This window comes from Strigops habroptila, chromosome 10 (assembly GCF_004027225.2).
Source record: "Strigops habroptila isolate Jane chromosome 10, bStrHab1.2.pri, whole genome shotgun sequence".
Classification (NCBI taxonomy): Eukaryota; Metazoa; Chordata; class Aves; order Psittaciformes; family Psittacidae; genus Strigops; species Strigops habroptila.
Window position 1 is genome coordinate 20,371,982 of NC_046359.1, and position 16,854 is coordinate 20,388,835.

Here is a 16,854-nt window from a genome sequence, read left to right on the forward strand (position 1 = left end):
TACGCCACTCAGTTGTCCCCAAATTTTAATTTCTGTGGGTGACTTCAAAATGGTAGGATATTCTCCAAAGGCCAGATCTAAAAAAGACAGCACCAGTGAGCCCACAAACTTCAATCTACAACTTCTGTACAATGATTTTATCCCACTGATTTCAGCTGTGACACAAAAACTGCCAGAAGTAGGGCAGAACACCAGAAATACCATGGAGCATCCTCTAGTACTAACCAACCTTTCCTTTCCCGGAAGTCCCACAAGTGGAAAAGGTAATTTGCTGATGTATCAAAGTAGTGCTTCAATATATGAATTATTAATTTTGAATTATTAAAATCCTAAAAATTAGGTTTTAATTAGTAAAATAATGGTTAGTAATTATTAAAATTAGGATTTTTAAAAATAACTTCTTATACGCTATTTTAGGATTCTTACAAGCATCACAGGAGTTTAGATAGGTGCATTGGTCAAAGATTAAAGAGAAGCACTATATACAGATCATTACAATCAAGTAACAATTTTTTCATTTCTACTGCATAAAAATCTCTGTTTTGTTGCACAATATTTTTTAGACATTCCTACTAACTACCAGGAGAAAAATGAATTAGAAATATTTCAGATATAAGCACATGTTCTTGCTAGTGCCGCCTTTACCTTCCTACTCGCAAAGCCAGCCCTGGAGACTGAAGAAACCAGCAACTGCTGGATTCCTATAAACAGAACCTAAAATCTTGTACATGCACAACAGGTATTTTATTTTAAGGTACAATGCCTGAGGATGATTCAGAGTTGGAAACAAGTGTGAAATCTGCAGCTGAGGAGAGCTGCTTCATTTTCAAGGTTGAGCAACAACACTCACTTGAATTGTTCACCCTACTGCTGAACGACTGAGCAAAACAATTTTGAAGGCAGACCTTTTTTGATCCAAATGCTATTCATCAAAACACAGTAGTGAGTTACGACTTTGATAACTGAACCTTTGCAACTTTAGTCCCATTTACATTAAAGTACCAAAAAGTTTCAGCAGCAACAAGTAAAACACTAATTCCCAAAGAAGAGTAATTATAACTTTCTGGAGCCAGAATTTAAATGAACGAATGCCCATAACTATTCGAGAAGTCTCTCCTATAGATTTCACACTCTATCACCAGGAGACTAGATGTGGTAATCTTAATATACTGCAAGCATTGTATATCTCTTGGTATTTTTCAAACAGATGCCAGGATTTACTGAAATCAGTGGTGTCACCCAGATGTATTCATTCTTCCCTTTGTAAAACAATTAGCGGACCTGTTGCCACAAAGCACCACTCCTCCAGCACATACCAAAGTTTCAGTAAATTGCAGGATTATTTCTTTTGCCTCCTTTGTCCCTAAGGGTTAATGATGTTGCAGTGACAAAGGCATACACACACAAAAATCTAAGAACCATCACACAAAACCTGTATTTTTGCCACACTGACGCTACCAGTCAGATTACTTGAATAAGGTGACTCTTGGCTGGCAGCATATAATGAATTAACTATCCATTCATCTTTTGAGGTTTCTTTGAATGACAAGCAGATGTAGAATGCTTGTTACAAAGCTGAATAGTAAAGTAAAGCTACTGATTAAATTGTTACTTTTTTTTTCCAATCCACTCCTCCCTCTCAGAGTAAAAAATTCCTTTAGATTTATAGCATCTGTGAATCTTGCTACATGACATTTTAAATGTAAAACAGCGTGATCTAAAACACTTAACCTGAATATAAAGAATTTAAGAATAAGATTCATCTATTCATATATGCAGGATTCATGTATTATTTTAAAAAGTGAGACAGTTTGCTGAGTTTATTCCTTTGCTTCTCAATATTTTATTAATGTTATAGATTCTATTGAAACAATTTTAAGGTCACTGTTGAATACTCCTATGCATTTCTCATTACCTACAAACATTATCTGGACATGGTATTAGGTTACTCACAAGTTATCTATTGCATCTCGCCTAACATGACTAATTTCATGGATGAGAAAATGCACAGAATTTCACCTAATGATTTCAGTAATATTTAAATCTCTGAAAAAAAAAAAAAGCTGCAATAGAAAAGGAAAGAAAGATGCAGCAATTGAAAATAAATTATTAATTTTCCAATACAGCTTCGGCAAGATTTTCCAAATCTCGTATGAAAGAGCAAGCACAAGTGATGATCTTAGGCTGCACTAAAGAAAAATCCACAAGACTAAACTAAGCAGGGGTTGTCAGTTGTCCTCTAGCTTAGTGAAGACAAGTGAAGAACCTTTACCCTGAGGAATCTGGATATCACTAAATCTTTTCATCATTACTGTCTACAAACAGCATTCATAGATTAAGCTCTCTCAAAGTGTACCGAGAGGGCAAAAAAATAAACATACAGATGGGTGGAGGAAGTCCCAAGGGCTTGATATAGATGGAATACAAAGGAAAACCTATGAGATAGGGAAAAACCTAGTAAGACACTTCAACTGGAAGTATCACACACACTCTCCCAGCAAAATAGCTTTTTTTCTGTTGGTTTTGTTTAAATTCCTTTTTCTTAAAGGTATGAGAAGACCAGAGCACTGTATGGAGAGAACGATGATGAGCAGTGAGGCTGACAAGTATATGGGAAGCTGCTCCCAAGTATGAGTGGCAGCGCAGAAGACAGCCTGAAAACACATGGCTAAAATCCTAAGAACATGCGAAGTCTGAATCACAGAGTGAAGAGGTTGATAAAGGGTTTGCCTGGGCTGCCAGGTCCTACCATAGCCACACCTGCACCCTCACAACATAGAAAACACACACCCTTTTAAAAACACAAAATATTTCTGTTTGCTGGAAAGGGCCTAATGTAATTTGAAAAACCACAACAAAATCCAACCAATACAATTAGATTACTTAATTTATAATGAAAATGCATTTACACTTCTCTGCTGATTGCAAGCACTTGACTTTCCGCCTTACTCACAAGATAAGAACATTTGATTACCAGACTTTGCTCAACACTCCTTTCTATGAAGTTTATTCACACTTCTGCTTCTGCCACAGCTTGCAGGGAAAAAGGGCAATCTCACATGAATCCCCTACTGCATTTTTGTTGTTGATATTTTCAGTTAATAACCCAGCCCTCTAGCGCATGCAACAGAAGAGCATCTCTTTCACACACATGTCATGTTGAACTAATTTCCTGAACAAATTCTTAGACCTTTGTAATTCAGGTGAACATGTCAAGTGCATAAAGTCTGCCTGGATTTTCTCAAGTGTGTGCATTTCAGACCTGTCACAAACTGAAAGCAATCAATACCTATGATAAGCAAACATGTCATTCGTTGTTTTAATAATATGCTTCTGTCTTCTATTAATAAAGATGTGAATAACAAACAGCCATTTTACATTTGGTAGATTTGAGAGCAGAGGCGTTCCGTTAAATGCAATTACAACTTTCTTTCCTCGCGTCTCTCCCTGCAGAAGAATAACGCAGTGCAGTGACACAGTTGGTCTGAGCTGTTACCCTGTTGCTGACCCACATGAGCACCAGGCACTGTCGGTGCAGGGGCATGTCCAGCATACCAAAAGCCACAGCACAGCTTGGAGGACAAGGATGAAGGGTGCTGGGGCCAGGCAGCAACAATGCCAGGGTGTACGCCTCTGCAACATCCCAAATCCCTTCTAAAGCAACAAGCCTCCCCACACCCAGAGAGCCATGCCCACAGCAGGGATTCCCAGCCCCTCCAGTGCCCTGGATGCTGACTTGGGGCAGAGTGGGGGGCTCAGGGCTTCTCCTCTTTTCCCCTGCCAGGGCCCTGGACCCGCTCTGCAACGGACTGGCAAGTGGAGGAGAAGCCATCCTCCATGCATCCCATGACCCGTGGCCTCTGAAAAAAAGCTGCCAGGTTTTTTTGCGCTAAAGTTATTCTGTACATTGCTCTTGGGTCCCACTGGGACTCCCTGGGTCTGGGCGAGCAAGACTACAACAGGTAAGAAGCCTTTGACATCTATGTCCCTATAAGTCAGGCAAAAATCTACCATATTCTCCACTTGCACACTTCATTGTATTAAGCATATGAATTAATCTTTTTTAATCTAATAGCAGCACTGGGGAGAAGTAGCTTTCTGAGAGGTAGCAAGAATGACAAATATTGAGAATTAAAAGACATTAACTGCAGCTAACCATCAATGAATGCCCATATTTGCTGCTGTTCTCTGCAATTCTTTTAACACCCAACCATGTATTTAACACACTGAAACAGAAGAAAAATAAAGATGCAGAAAAAAAAATTACAGAAAATCTGAAGAATACCTGGTCTGAAAATTGTGAAAAATATTTCCTAAATAAAACCTTGTTATGGTAGAAATTTCTTCATTCCAGTACCATCTTATCTGACAGTTTGTGTTGGATATTTAGCTTTTTTCTTCTATTGGAGGCCACATGAGCCAAAATCAAGGCTGGAAAAACAATAAAAAGACATGTAAGGGGTAGATTTTCATTTACTCCTATGTAGAAGCTAGTCTTTGTGTTCATGCAGTGATAGTAGCATTGCTAAATTCTGATAAGAAAATGGGGGTTTTTTTTGCACTATTTAGAAAAAAATCGAGTTTCAAAAAATGGCCATCACTCACATAATGGTGCAAGATTCTTCACTGAAACTGAAAAGTTATCTATAGCCACAAAGAGATGGTTCTCCTTTGGTTAAACTGTAAAATAACCCAACCCCACATCAGTTTTCTGAAACTAAACCCACTATATTCTGATACAATCAGGAACAGAATTATACATCTCTCTAATAAGCTGATAACTCATCAAAAGCTTCAGATGCAGTGCTTTCCAATAAAATCAGTGAATGAATATATAAGAAAACACATCTAGCCCTCAAACAGGCAAAAAAAATTATCTTACCTTCGGATTCTATTTCTTTGTACAATATTTACTTCTGATCCTAACCTATGCAAGGAAATACAAGAAAATCTCCCTACAGAAAACAAAAAAAATAATTCAGAAGTAATTTCAGTAGCATAAGGCCCTTTAACTGAAAATGTTGTTCAGGAAAAGCACCGAGCATCTCCCAAAACAGTACCCTTTTGTTCTAGAAGACAGATTAGCTTTAGAATAAAATGTTTTACACTTATGTATGCATATATATGTACACATACAAAGTGTATATATATGCACACACACTTTATCAACATGCACAATGAATAATACAAACGCCATCACAACCGAAACCAGCAGTTGTGTGAAAGTATTGTAATTATCCTCTAGCAAAACTCCTAGCTATCTACCACTGAGAGCACTGAAGCAGAAACACAGCAAAAGTTGGCTCCGAGACCACAAGGTAACTACTACAAATTTTTTCCTACACCTACTTGCCCTGCGAAGCTGCTTTGACACAATTTCCATCAAATCAAGGCCATCTCCAGTGTTTGCCTGCAGTGAGTATGCCAACATGCCTCCTGCAATTTCAGGCTTAAACGGATTAGTTTTGGTCACATTTACTCCACCTTGGGATTTTAATCAAAGAAGAAAGCCAAATACTGAGGAAGACTAAGATTATATTTCACAACAGGAAAAGGTCATATCTATAAATTAGAAACATTAAAAAAGCTACATGCAATATTTCTAAACATTCGTTTCTGGAACGTGGCTACAATCCAACGAAGCCAAGTACAACAAAGCATCCCATCTTTCACTTTTTCCTATAAAAATTATAAATGTATTGTTCATTAATCTGCTGTATGTCCAAGTATTTTTTATTTTGACCCATAAGTCAACATTCCACAAAAAGAAAGTTATTACTCTAAAATATCACGCTGCTGTAAATATTTACATCCTGCTCGTATTACCTCCTCTATCATATGGATCTATGACTTTCAGTGAAATACAAATCCCTCTGACCCTCTCAGAGAGGAATATCTTCATCAGCTTTTTTCTTTTTAGCTCCTTTCCCTTCTTGACCATTTTTTAGGATATCCATTTTTTAGAGGTCCTACAATGTTTGTTTAATTGCTTTTATGCTTCCAAATATGAAGAGTTAGACCCAAAAGTCCTTTCATTCCCTATAGAACACATTTGGAAAGTGCTGAATAAAAATTAAAATATTTCAGGCAACAAAGCTGGAGAGACATAGGAATAGAGCTGGGCTTAGAATACACCGTGGTGCATTTTGTCTCATAGATTTAGAATTGAGTAAGGATGTACATCAAGTTAACCCCTCGATTTCACCTGCTTAGGCCTTGTGCTCAGATCACACTCAAGTTAAGATACAAATGCAGGTGACTGGAACAGGATAGTCAATTCTGCCTACATATAAGCTGAAGAACCCACAAAGCTAGAAAACAGGAGTGAAATGCAGTAAAAAATGTATGTTTGTATCAAATAGCAGAGAGGGCTGACAACACAAACAGATTCACACATACGCTGGCACACAGCCCAGAGAAACAGCTTGTTTCCGCTTTGCTCAGGTGTAACCTGATATTGAGAGGTCTTGCAAGATACCCACAGCATTCTTGTCATTAACTAGATGCTCATAAAATCCCGCTGAAGACTTCTGCATTAGAAGAATGCGAAAATACTCCTGACATCAGTAACTCTACTTCCCGCCTCCAGCCAGCCATCCATAGGTGGACAGCTTTCTGCTGTACTTGCTCCTCTTGGGGTACACTTTAAATGCCTAGAGGCTTCCCTCAGCATTTCTGATACCAAGTCTAATCTTCACCCCTTAGAAATGCAGGTATTCCTGACTGTGCCACTGTTTACTCTCCTAAGTTATGCTACACAATTGTGAAATGTTGAGGAAACCCGAAGATCCATTTTAGCAGATCTACAAATACCTGTAATAAATTCACAAATACCTGCCCAACCACTTCTCTCTCAGCCTAGCTGGATGGACAGCCTTTTAAATTACCATTAACACACACCTTCAAACTTCTTTTTAAATGTGTTTTCATTCAAATCTTCTATATTTCATCAGTTCTTTTCCTGTCATTTTGTTATCTCCAGCCTTGCAGGCATTTTAGTTTCTTGTCACTGTTCATACTTTTTCCCTAATTTTCTCTGTGTTTGATTACCTTTCCTGTTTGAGAATTTCTTTCCCCTTTTCTAGTTTACAAAGGCCTTGGTTTTTTGCTCAGAGAAAGTCTCACTTTGTTCCCCACCAGCTCCAAAAGGCTTTTAGCTCCCAATAATTTCTGGCCAAGAACAAAACAAAATATGGTTTGGAAATACCTAAAAAGAGCAGACATTTATTTATAAAGCACAGTGCCAAATACCCTTACTGAATGATGATTTTTTTCCTCTTACACTCTTTACAGCAATTTTTATTTCACATCAGGGTGATCACAGTCAAGCAACTTGATCTGAGAACATTTTACAGATTTTCTTCCTATCAAGTGCTTAAATAAAGTCTGTTATGTCACATCTCTCGCTTCTCCACAAATTCTGGATGTCAATACAGAAGGGATGACTTCTTCCCTTGAGTCTTCATCTGAAAGGTTTTTTCTGTGGGTCCCACTCTAAAACTTAATTTTGGAGATGTTCACCAATAAGAATGAAAGTATTTCATATTAGCACTGGGACAGCAACATTACATAGAAGTTATTCAGAAAATGCAGCATATATACATATTTTAAATATTTATTATTGACTATTGACTTCTATAAGACAGTTAAAGCCAAATGGTTATTTTCATTACAGCTGCTTTGCACCATTAGTGATGGAAAGCAAGATCTTCAAGCAGGGCTAAACATAAAATAGCTAAAAGTTGAAGTTAAACCTTAAAGCTGCCCTATGGTCCATTTATAATGCCAAATTAATTGAAAGAAATCTTACTATAAAAAAAAAAAATGTAGTCACTAAAATTTTCACATCTCAAACCGTAAAGTCCTTGAGCTTAAAGATTTATTGGAGCCTCCATCTTCTTCTCAAAGAACTTTGTAAGGTTCTTCCATGCTTCAGTTAAACTGTTTGTACTGAAACTCCTCCGAATGTCCCCAGACTCAGCCTCAAGCATTGCAGGCAGAATGCCTTCGGGAAAGCACGGGCAGTGCACAGTACTGCCCAAGAAAGCAGCAAGCACCTAGGCATCTAACACAGCAAAGGTCCACACTGCTGCATGGCTAGCAGAACACCACCCAAATGGCAGAGAGCAATCAGGGTACACAAGGCAACAAGCACTCCCATAGCTACACATGCAGTGAAGACACATTGCTTTCAAGGCCTCTGCTACTTATTCCAGGGTAACGAGCACTAAAACACCAAGGCTGAGCTGTGTAGTGATATTTGCTCACCTCTTGCTTGCTTCCGCCCCCCCTTCATTTGGTGTCAATGCCCCTACTAAAACAGGACAAGGTCCTGAACTCGTTTCTTGCTCAATATTCTAAATTTAAGAGAGTTACAGCCATTGTGAAGCTGGCCAAGATGCTACCACTATTGATCTGAGAAAGCCTCTGAAGGAGTGGAGCATTCCCACTCCCAAAATAAACAGCCAAGGAAAGCCATAAATCAGTTCCATATCACCTAATTCTTGCTCTCTCTACTCTGGTGACATCTGATGGCTAAAAGCGTAATAGATGTTTCTTCAATTTCATAGACAGTTTTCCATTTAGTAAGAAACAAAAAAAGTCAAAAGAAATGTCTCTATAACTACGACACCTACATATTTTCAGAAAAAAGGATTATAATTTAACAGCTGAGAACACTAGTGTTAATTTGCCTCAGTTCACTTCCCATCAATTCTATGTATCAATTAGTAAGCCAAACCTATATGCCCTGCAGAGTTTCCAAATTTGTCCATTTCCAACAGAAAGGTCTTTAAAAAGAAAATGGCCTAATTCAGAAATGCATTTTATTACTCTTTCTCTGTCATCACTACCTTCAGAACAAGCTTTCCTGCTGAAGAATTTTGACCAGGAAGGCATCTAACCCTGGGAGTAACACTGAAAATTTTAGTATTGCTAACTGACATGCTTGAAGATATGCACATGCTTAGACATACCTGCCCTCTCTCACAAACTAGTTCTGCTATTAGTACTGCTACATTTCTAATAAAAGATCTCATGTATATTTAACGAAGCCTTCTCCATTCCTAGCTCAGTTTACTGCACATTACTATAACAATGTTGCATTAACATAAGAAATAACTGAGTGTTTTTTAAAAATCTGAAGCTATTATTTTCACTAATGGAATCCATTTCTTAGGTCATGGGAATTTCAACATACAATGTGCTTCCTCACACTTAGCTACTGGATCTCATTTTTTCCTTCCAACAACATTCCACAGCAAATATTGCAAGAAGGAGGAGCTGCCAAGCCATAATATCTGTCATGAGATGAGAGATTGTCATCTACCTTCCTGCTGACTTGTCCCAGTCACATTGCATTGGTGCACACATTTCCATTTCAAAAATTGACCCTGGTATTAAAGAAGCTTCAAAGAGGCATAGACACTGCAAGAAGGTATAATATAATACGGAGAATCACAAATTGAAATGGATTGCACTGGATTTTGCACAATTATCCAGTTAAAATTGTTTTTTATGTTCCGGAAAATACTACTTTTACATCACTATAAGTCTTCAGTTAAATCTCATTTTCTCCATGGCCAAGAAACATGGGCCTTTAATCATCACACTGTACCTTCAGCGATGGGTCATAACTGAAATCAGATTATTTGTTTCAGTTCAGCAACCATGGAATGAGACTTTGCAGAGCACAGAACAAGAAAATGAGAAATACGTTATTCTTTATTTGCGAAGGAAGAAAGTGGAGGTTTATTGTGATGGACAAACACTGGGAGAAAGCATGAGTTTTTGTTAATGTATGCCAGTCCTGATATGGCTTATAGATATCAATAGAAGTTAAATAATCAACAGCAATACTCTGCTTTGCAGAATAAAAGAAATGCCAGCAGTACATGTTTGAAAAACATGAGCCTCTGGAAATTTCTAAAGTCAACCATGCCCCAAATCAATGAACTGAAAAAGCCTGTGGGAAAGAATGATCCATCACAATCACACCATTGTGTAAAAACTTCACGTTCATTAAGATTGCAAGTAAAAAGATTTTTTCAAGTGTGTGCATATACACATATATATTTTTATCCATATATACAGCCTCTTTGGCTTTCTTATTCCTGTTCTGAACTCTTCATATTTCCTACTTCCTCCTATGTCTCATGAAAACATTACTAATTCATCACCTTTTCTGAATATCTACCACCACCCCTGCAGTAACACAATAAAACTCAGAAGAGGGTCCTCAGAGCTCGGGCACCTGCCCCTTTTGACAGCTCCGCTGGCACACACACAAGTGGCTCGTTCATGTTGAAACGCTGGTACAGTGTCAGAACGATCCACGTAAACCCTACATTTAGCTTATTTTACTGCCTGAATGCTGGTCTTGATTCAAACTGTACATCCAAATCAGAGACTTTGCCATTATAAATCGAGGGAGAGACAAGTGTTCTTCTACTGTGCAGGCTTCCCTCAAAAACATTACAGCACACATACAAACACAAAAACAAAATTACAGCTCACATTAAGTCCCACTGTTGTTACACAACTGCAATGGGTACTTAAGTTAAAGCTGATCTGAGTATTTCTTATGAAAACATCACACGCATTAGCCGTAAATGAGAGGTGCAAAGAAAGTATTCCTCTGCCAGCTGCAAGAACAAGCACCTTGCAGACCATAAGGCAAACACCTGACCTCTGTCATTCTGGTTGCTTAGGCTCTGCAGGAAATACTTGCTGCAGAAGGTATTTTTTTAAGGTCTGAGCAGAAAAAGCAAGGTTGAATTGTCAGTATAAACAGTGGGAGATGCAGGTTTAGTTTTGGGTTTGGGGATTTTTAGAATCATAGAATCATGGAATAGTTAGGGTTAAAAAGGACTTTAAGATCATCTAGTTCCAACCGCCCTGCCATGAGCAGGGACACCACACACTAGACCATTTCACCGATGACTCCGTCCAATCTGTTTCATTTCAATTTAATTAAGAGGCTGGCTCCTCTGTTCACTTAAACTGGGGTTATTCTCACATAGTAAGTGGATTCAAGCCTCTGGTTAGTTTTAAATAAATCATTAAAACTGCTAAAAGAACCCAAATCACACCCACAATTTAAGCTGAATTAAGAAATCAGCATAAAAAGACTCCATCTCCTTTCAGTGGGACTCAAAACCTGAATACACCATCTGAAAAAGAGAACTGTTACTTCTCAGTGAACACAGCTAAGGGAACAGCGCTCTGTCATCTACAAAAACTAGTTATACTACTAAAATACCTGTCTGAAGAAAACAAACTCTTTTACATTTATACATGCTGTTTGTGGAAATCACCTCTGGTAACACAAAATAAAAGTGATTAAAACATTCCAACACAGGAAGGCAAAAAATAATGGACAAAAGGGTGAAGAATACCTTTAACCCACCACAACACAGCTACCTATTAGTGTGGCAAAATTCAACTTTGGAAATTTCTTGACAGCCAGCGGCTCCAGACCACGGAACAAAATTCCTGTCAGCAGAGGAACCACTCAGATTTTGACTTCAAAATCTAACCTCTAGATGATCCATGTTGTTTGGGGTTATTGAAAGTACTGTATTAACTTAAATGCATGAGTAGTGCATTTGCTACTGGTATGATGGCTTCCACACGGAACAAGTCATACATAACATTCATTTGTTCAGAGCTGTCAATTAGAAAAATTATGTACTTCAGTTACACTGTCATTTTACTTAGAAATAATTCCTGTTCTCCTCTTAAAAGCACATTGAATTTACAATCTGTTAGCTAGGTATTCCAGTTATTCTAAAACAACCTCACTCAGAGGGCTGAGTAGTAGCATCCCCTCTGCTGCACATGAATGTTACTGAACTCAGGCCAACTACATGCTGGTTACATGGAAATTAACCAAAATTTGGTTAACTTCACACCAGTAACCCCAGGATTTTGTAGAAATTCTTCACAACAGAGAGAAACTTCACAAAACCTGAAAAGCTTGCATTTATGTTATGTGTGTGCATATATATGTGTGCGTGTGTGTATGCACCAGATGTTTCCAAACTAAGACACTTTAAATTGTGAGAAGATACAGAAAACACTGACACAGAATAATTTGTCGATTCAGGACCACATGTTTGCACTTCATATAAAGCTGCTTTTTCATTCAATCTGATAAAAAGTTCCCAGCATGATACTAGGTCATTGCACTGCTGAAGATGAAGCCTTCTGAGGGAGCTAAAAACCCAAGGTTCTGACCACTGCCTTGATTTAAAAAAAAAAAAAAAAAAAAAAAAAATAAAAAAAAAAATAAAAAAAAAAATTAAAAAAAACCACCAATCTACAGGTTCAGGCTTTTGTCTGGGTTTTTTTGGCCAAAACCAACCATACAAACAAGAAAACAAAACAAAAAAAGCCCCTACATGATAGGCCAAGGACTGGTGGATCAACACACACACAAACACAACCTTTTGAAATTATTTTTCTGCATTTCTCATCCTAAACTATAGGTTATGTGAACAGCAGCAGTGTCTCACCCCATAAGAGACAGCAGAAATTCCTTAACCTACCTGACTGGGAAACTGCAAAGTTTGTATTTGTAAAGACTTCTAGAGGCCTCGGATAGAAAATTGGATTAGTGCATATTTGGTATTAATTGTTCTCGTAAAACTCATGAAACTTGAAAATGTCTGTGGATGTTTTAAGATAAAATATGGACTGAGCTTCCAAGACTAGTTTGTGTTGGCAATGATCAAGAAAGAATTACAAACAGATGTTTTCGGTCTGTCTGAAAAACTAAGGAATTTGAGGATAAAAGTGTTCTGAACGATTAATGCTACTGCCAAAATAAATAAATATGCAGTCATCTGCTAAAACTAAATATATATAAACACATAGCCCCAAACCAAAGTATATATCCTATGAAAATACCAAACAGATTAACATAAACTAGGCAGTGCCAAGGCAGTCGTTTTAGGACACTAAAAGAATATGTTAAAATTCTCTTTTAGAATGAAAATATGATATACTTAATAGTACCATCACATATTAAAAAAATACATGTGGGGAAAAAAAGAACCACTGAGACTTGGACTCTGAAATCCTTAAGAATGAATGACTCTCAAAATCAGAGCCTTAGCTAAGAATAAAAACAGATAAAAATTACCAATTTATTAACACTTTTACAGGGTTTTAGAACGTGCTTTTATATTCACAGGGATGCTGACTTTGAAAAGAAAATGAGATTTTTAAAAAATAAGAGGAAGTGCAAGTATTTTAGAATGCTGGCAAGAAAAAGTAAATCCTAAATGCAGTACATCATTACATTTAACACATGAAGTACTAAAATAACATATTCAGCGTACCCTAAACTAATTGCAAACAGACAAATTGGCAGGATAAAGCGTCCTACCATCCTACAATGCTTATAATGTTTAACTGGAATTCTCAAAGACATAAATCAAAAAGCAACTTAAGTCCATCTTCGCACTGGATTTGTGTGTTTTTAAAAAGGAGTTGCTCATTCTGGGATCTCTTCTACTCACACTTTGCTCCTTCTGTGTAATTACTAAGAAATACAACAATTCTCATAGCTATGACTTGAAGAAACCAATTAAGTTCCCAAATATTTATTCGATTTAAGGTTAAAACTGTTCAAGCACCTTTTCGAAGATGACAAAAATTCTATTAATGAAAGCATACTTAGAATGTATACATCAAAAACATTTTACACACTAGCCTTTGCTAGTGTTTGCTGATTAGTGGACAGTATGTAAATGAAAGGATGAAACCCACAGATTTCTGGGAATGAGAACTGGTGTTTCCTCCAGTGCTGAATTCTGAGCCCAGACAATAAAATTTACATAGCAGAGGACCATCACCTTGCTCAGCGATGGACTTCTCTTGTATCACTGAAGTCTTTGAGAAAGTGTTCACAGACTATGCTAGTGCAGGATGAAGGTAGTAGTAGAAAAGTAAGTTACACTATGGGATCAGTTTCTTCCAGCATAGGTTGGTCTCCTCTGACCAGGGAAAAAGTAAATTAGCATTGACACCAAAATCATCATCTTCAGGTTTCAGGTCAGATCAACTGTACATTAATGTACTGCAGAAAAGCACTGTCTGATGATGTTGAGGCAAACGTGAGGCAGTTATGAGTTGTAGGCCCTCGTGCTATGACCCAACTGAAACCAGCAAGTCTAAAGCTTCAGGCAGCTGTGGTACTCTCCAGTCAGTCATTCTGCAGCATGGCACACATTCAGACCTACATTTTGTAACAACAAACACACAAAACATTAATTTGGGGAAAAAAAGTCTCTACTAAAACTTCAGCATTAGTGGCAAGCTATTTTAGTGATCACTGTTAATAAATAAACCATCTACACAAAGATATCCAGCAAGTAGTCCATCCTCCAAATTTAATACTCACTGACATGTTTGTCAATAACTACTAAAGCTACAATCATGTCTTTGATTCAGGGATTGGGAAAAACAAAGGAAAAGTGAAAAAGCGGGTATGGAATAGACCAGCCTAAGAAGGGGAGCTTTCTTAAGAATTTCAGAATTCAAATTAATCAACAAGTTTTGTGGGGACTGCTCTTGGGACCCCTCATAACTCCAAGGACAAAGCAGCATACAGCTGTGGGAAGATGCTTACATTGCAGGTCAGCACAGAATATCACAGAACCATAAAACCAGTTAGGTTATGTGAAACCCCTGGAAATCACTGCATCCCTGCCGTGCTTTAAGCCCAGCCGGTAACTCGGAACCACGCAGCCATTCGCTCACTCCCCACCTTCTTCCTCCCCCCGCTCCCGGAGGGATGGGGAGGGGAATCGGAAGAATGTAACTCCCACGGGTTGAGATAAGAGCAGTCCCATAACTAAGGTATAATACAAAACCACTACTGCTACCACCAATGATAATAATGATAAGGGAAATAACAAGGGGAGAGGATACGATTGCTCACCACCCGCCGACCGATACCGAGCCCGACCCAAGCAGTGATCTGGGCCTTCCGGGTAACTCCTCCTGGTTTATATACTGGGCATGACGTGCCGTGGTATGGAATACCCCTTTGGCCAGTTTGGGTCAGGTGTCCTGACTCTGCTTCCTCCTGGCTTCCCCTCCTCCCTGGCAGAGCGTGAGACTGAGAAAGTCCTTGGTCGGAGTAAACATTACTTAGCAACAACTAAAAACATCAGTGTTACCAGCATTGTTCCCAGGCTGAAAGTTAAAAAACACAGCACTGCACCAGCTACTAAGAAGGAGAAAAATAACTGCTATAGCTGAACCCAGGACAATCCCACCTCCTGCCCAAAGCAGGGCTAACTTCAGAGGCTGATCAGGTGTAAGACATAGGATGTTCTGCTTAAATGCAAGTGCCACTGCAAATCCCACAATCGTCAACTTGCTGGTCTTGTTATACTTGTATACATCCACCCTTCCGCAATGAGTCCAAACTATGTATTAGTACTGGTGAACAGCTACCAACATGAGTAGGGCCATTGATTCCTTTTGGTGACATCCAGAAGCTGACACTTAAATTGCCATCACATCATCCAGCAACAAGTATAGAGAATCAAGGGTGAGTATAGAGGAACAGAGCAGATCTCTCTTGTGAGAGCTTCTAGAAGAGGTCATTTAGCATCAATAAGCATACGTCATACATATTACCTGAAAATCCAGTTCTTTCAACCTGTCTGAAGACTCAATAAAAGAACACTGTATCAAGTATATACCAGACGTTTTCACTGTCTCCTTCCACACAACAAAAGAAAAAACCTTTTGGGGAAAAAAGAAAAGGAAAGGGAAAGGAGGAAAGAAGGGAAAGAAAAAGGGGAAGGGGAAGAAAAAAGCCCTTTATATGCCCACACATTCAAGAATTTTATTGTTGGGGAGGAGCAGATAGAAAAAGTGGTAACTGGCAGCACATATAGCCCTTGTTATAAAAAATAAAGAAAAACGAAAAAAATCAATGAACATATTTACTCAAACAATAATCTGGTATCCATATATAGCAGAGATTATGTAATTTTTTTATTATATAGACAAGAAGCTTACTACATTTAGAACACAAACCCAAAATGCATGCAATAACCCGCCGGGTACAAAACTTAATAAATGTTAACAGATCCATTACCTAGCATTCAATAACAACAAAAACCCTGCTGAAAAACAAAGCAGTTCTTCATCTGCTGAAATGATTTAGCAGGTCCATCTGAAAGAGGATGGGACATCCATATATGATAACCTTGTGAGCTCATGACAGAGATTCCTTCATCCATCATACCAAGAGGAAAGGAAAGGTTATACAGGTTAATAGATACAAAATATCCATTATTGACTTCTGTATTTCACTACATACAGAGTATCTTCTGATACTCACTGAGCTGTTGGAAAGTTTGTATGAATCAATGCTTTCTTCATGTCCAAGACAGAAAACTATGAAGACAAATTATAATTATACAAATCCTTGCTTAAGTACATAATGCTATGAGATTATCTGTTTACTATAACAAGCAGACAGCAAGCATAGCCTTAACTATAGAGGCTCAAATGTCAGTGACAGCTCAAATACAAGATGTAACCTCAAAACTTACATTCTCATACTAAAAGGAATATTTTCTGATATGATATTTGCAGTTATGCAAGACAGCTTTCTGCCCAAACTCTCCTCACCTCACTTTGGGGGAGGATGGAGGATGGAGGAGAGAGGTATGAGGAATTCTTTATTTTCCTTCCTGCAGCTGATCTCTTACAGGTTTGATACTTCTAGAGGTCAAGGTTTCCATGCACTGAGCAAATGAACTTCTAAATGAACAAGTATAAATGAATTTCACTCACTTCATTGTTCTGAGTTCTTTGCAACCGGTT

General features: G+C 38.1%; 1 protein-coding gene across 5 annotated transcripts in view; it reads right to left on the minus strand.

Moving 5' to 3' along the window:
- SMYD3 (SET and MYND domain containing 3) overlaps window positions 1-16,854 on the minus strand; it is a 393,064-nt gene that overhangs the window by 350,256 nt on the left and 25,954 nt on the right. The window contains exon 2 of one of the 5 annotated variants that reach the window (XM_032920193.1): window positions 4-77. The exons of the other annotated variants lie outside the window; for them this stretch is intronic. The gene's annotated coding sequence lies outside the window, so the exon portion shown is untranslated. The remainder of the gene's footprint in view (window positions 1-3; window positions 78-16,854) is intronic. 5 annotated transcript variants of the gene reach the window in all.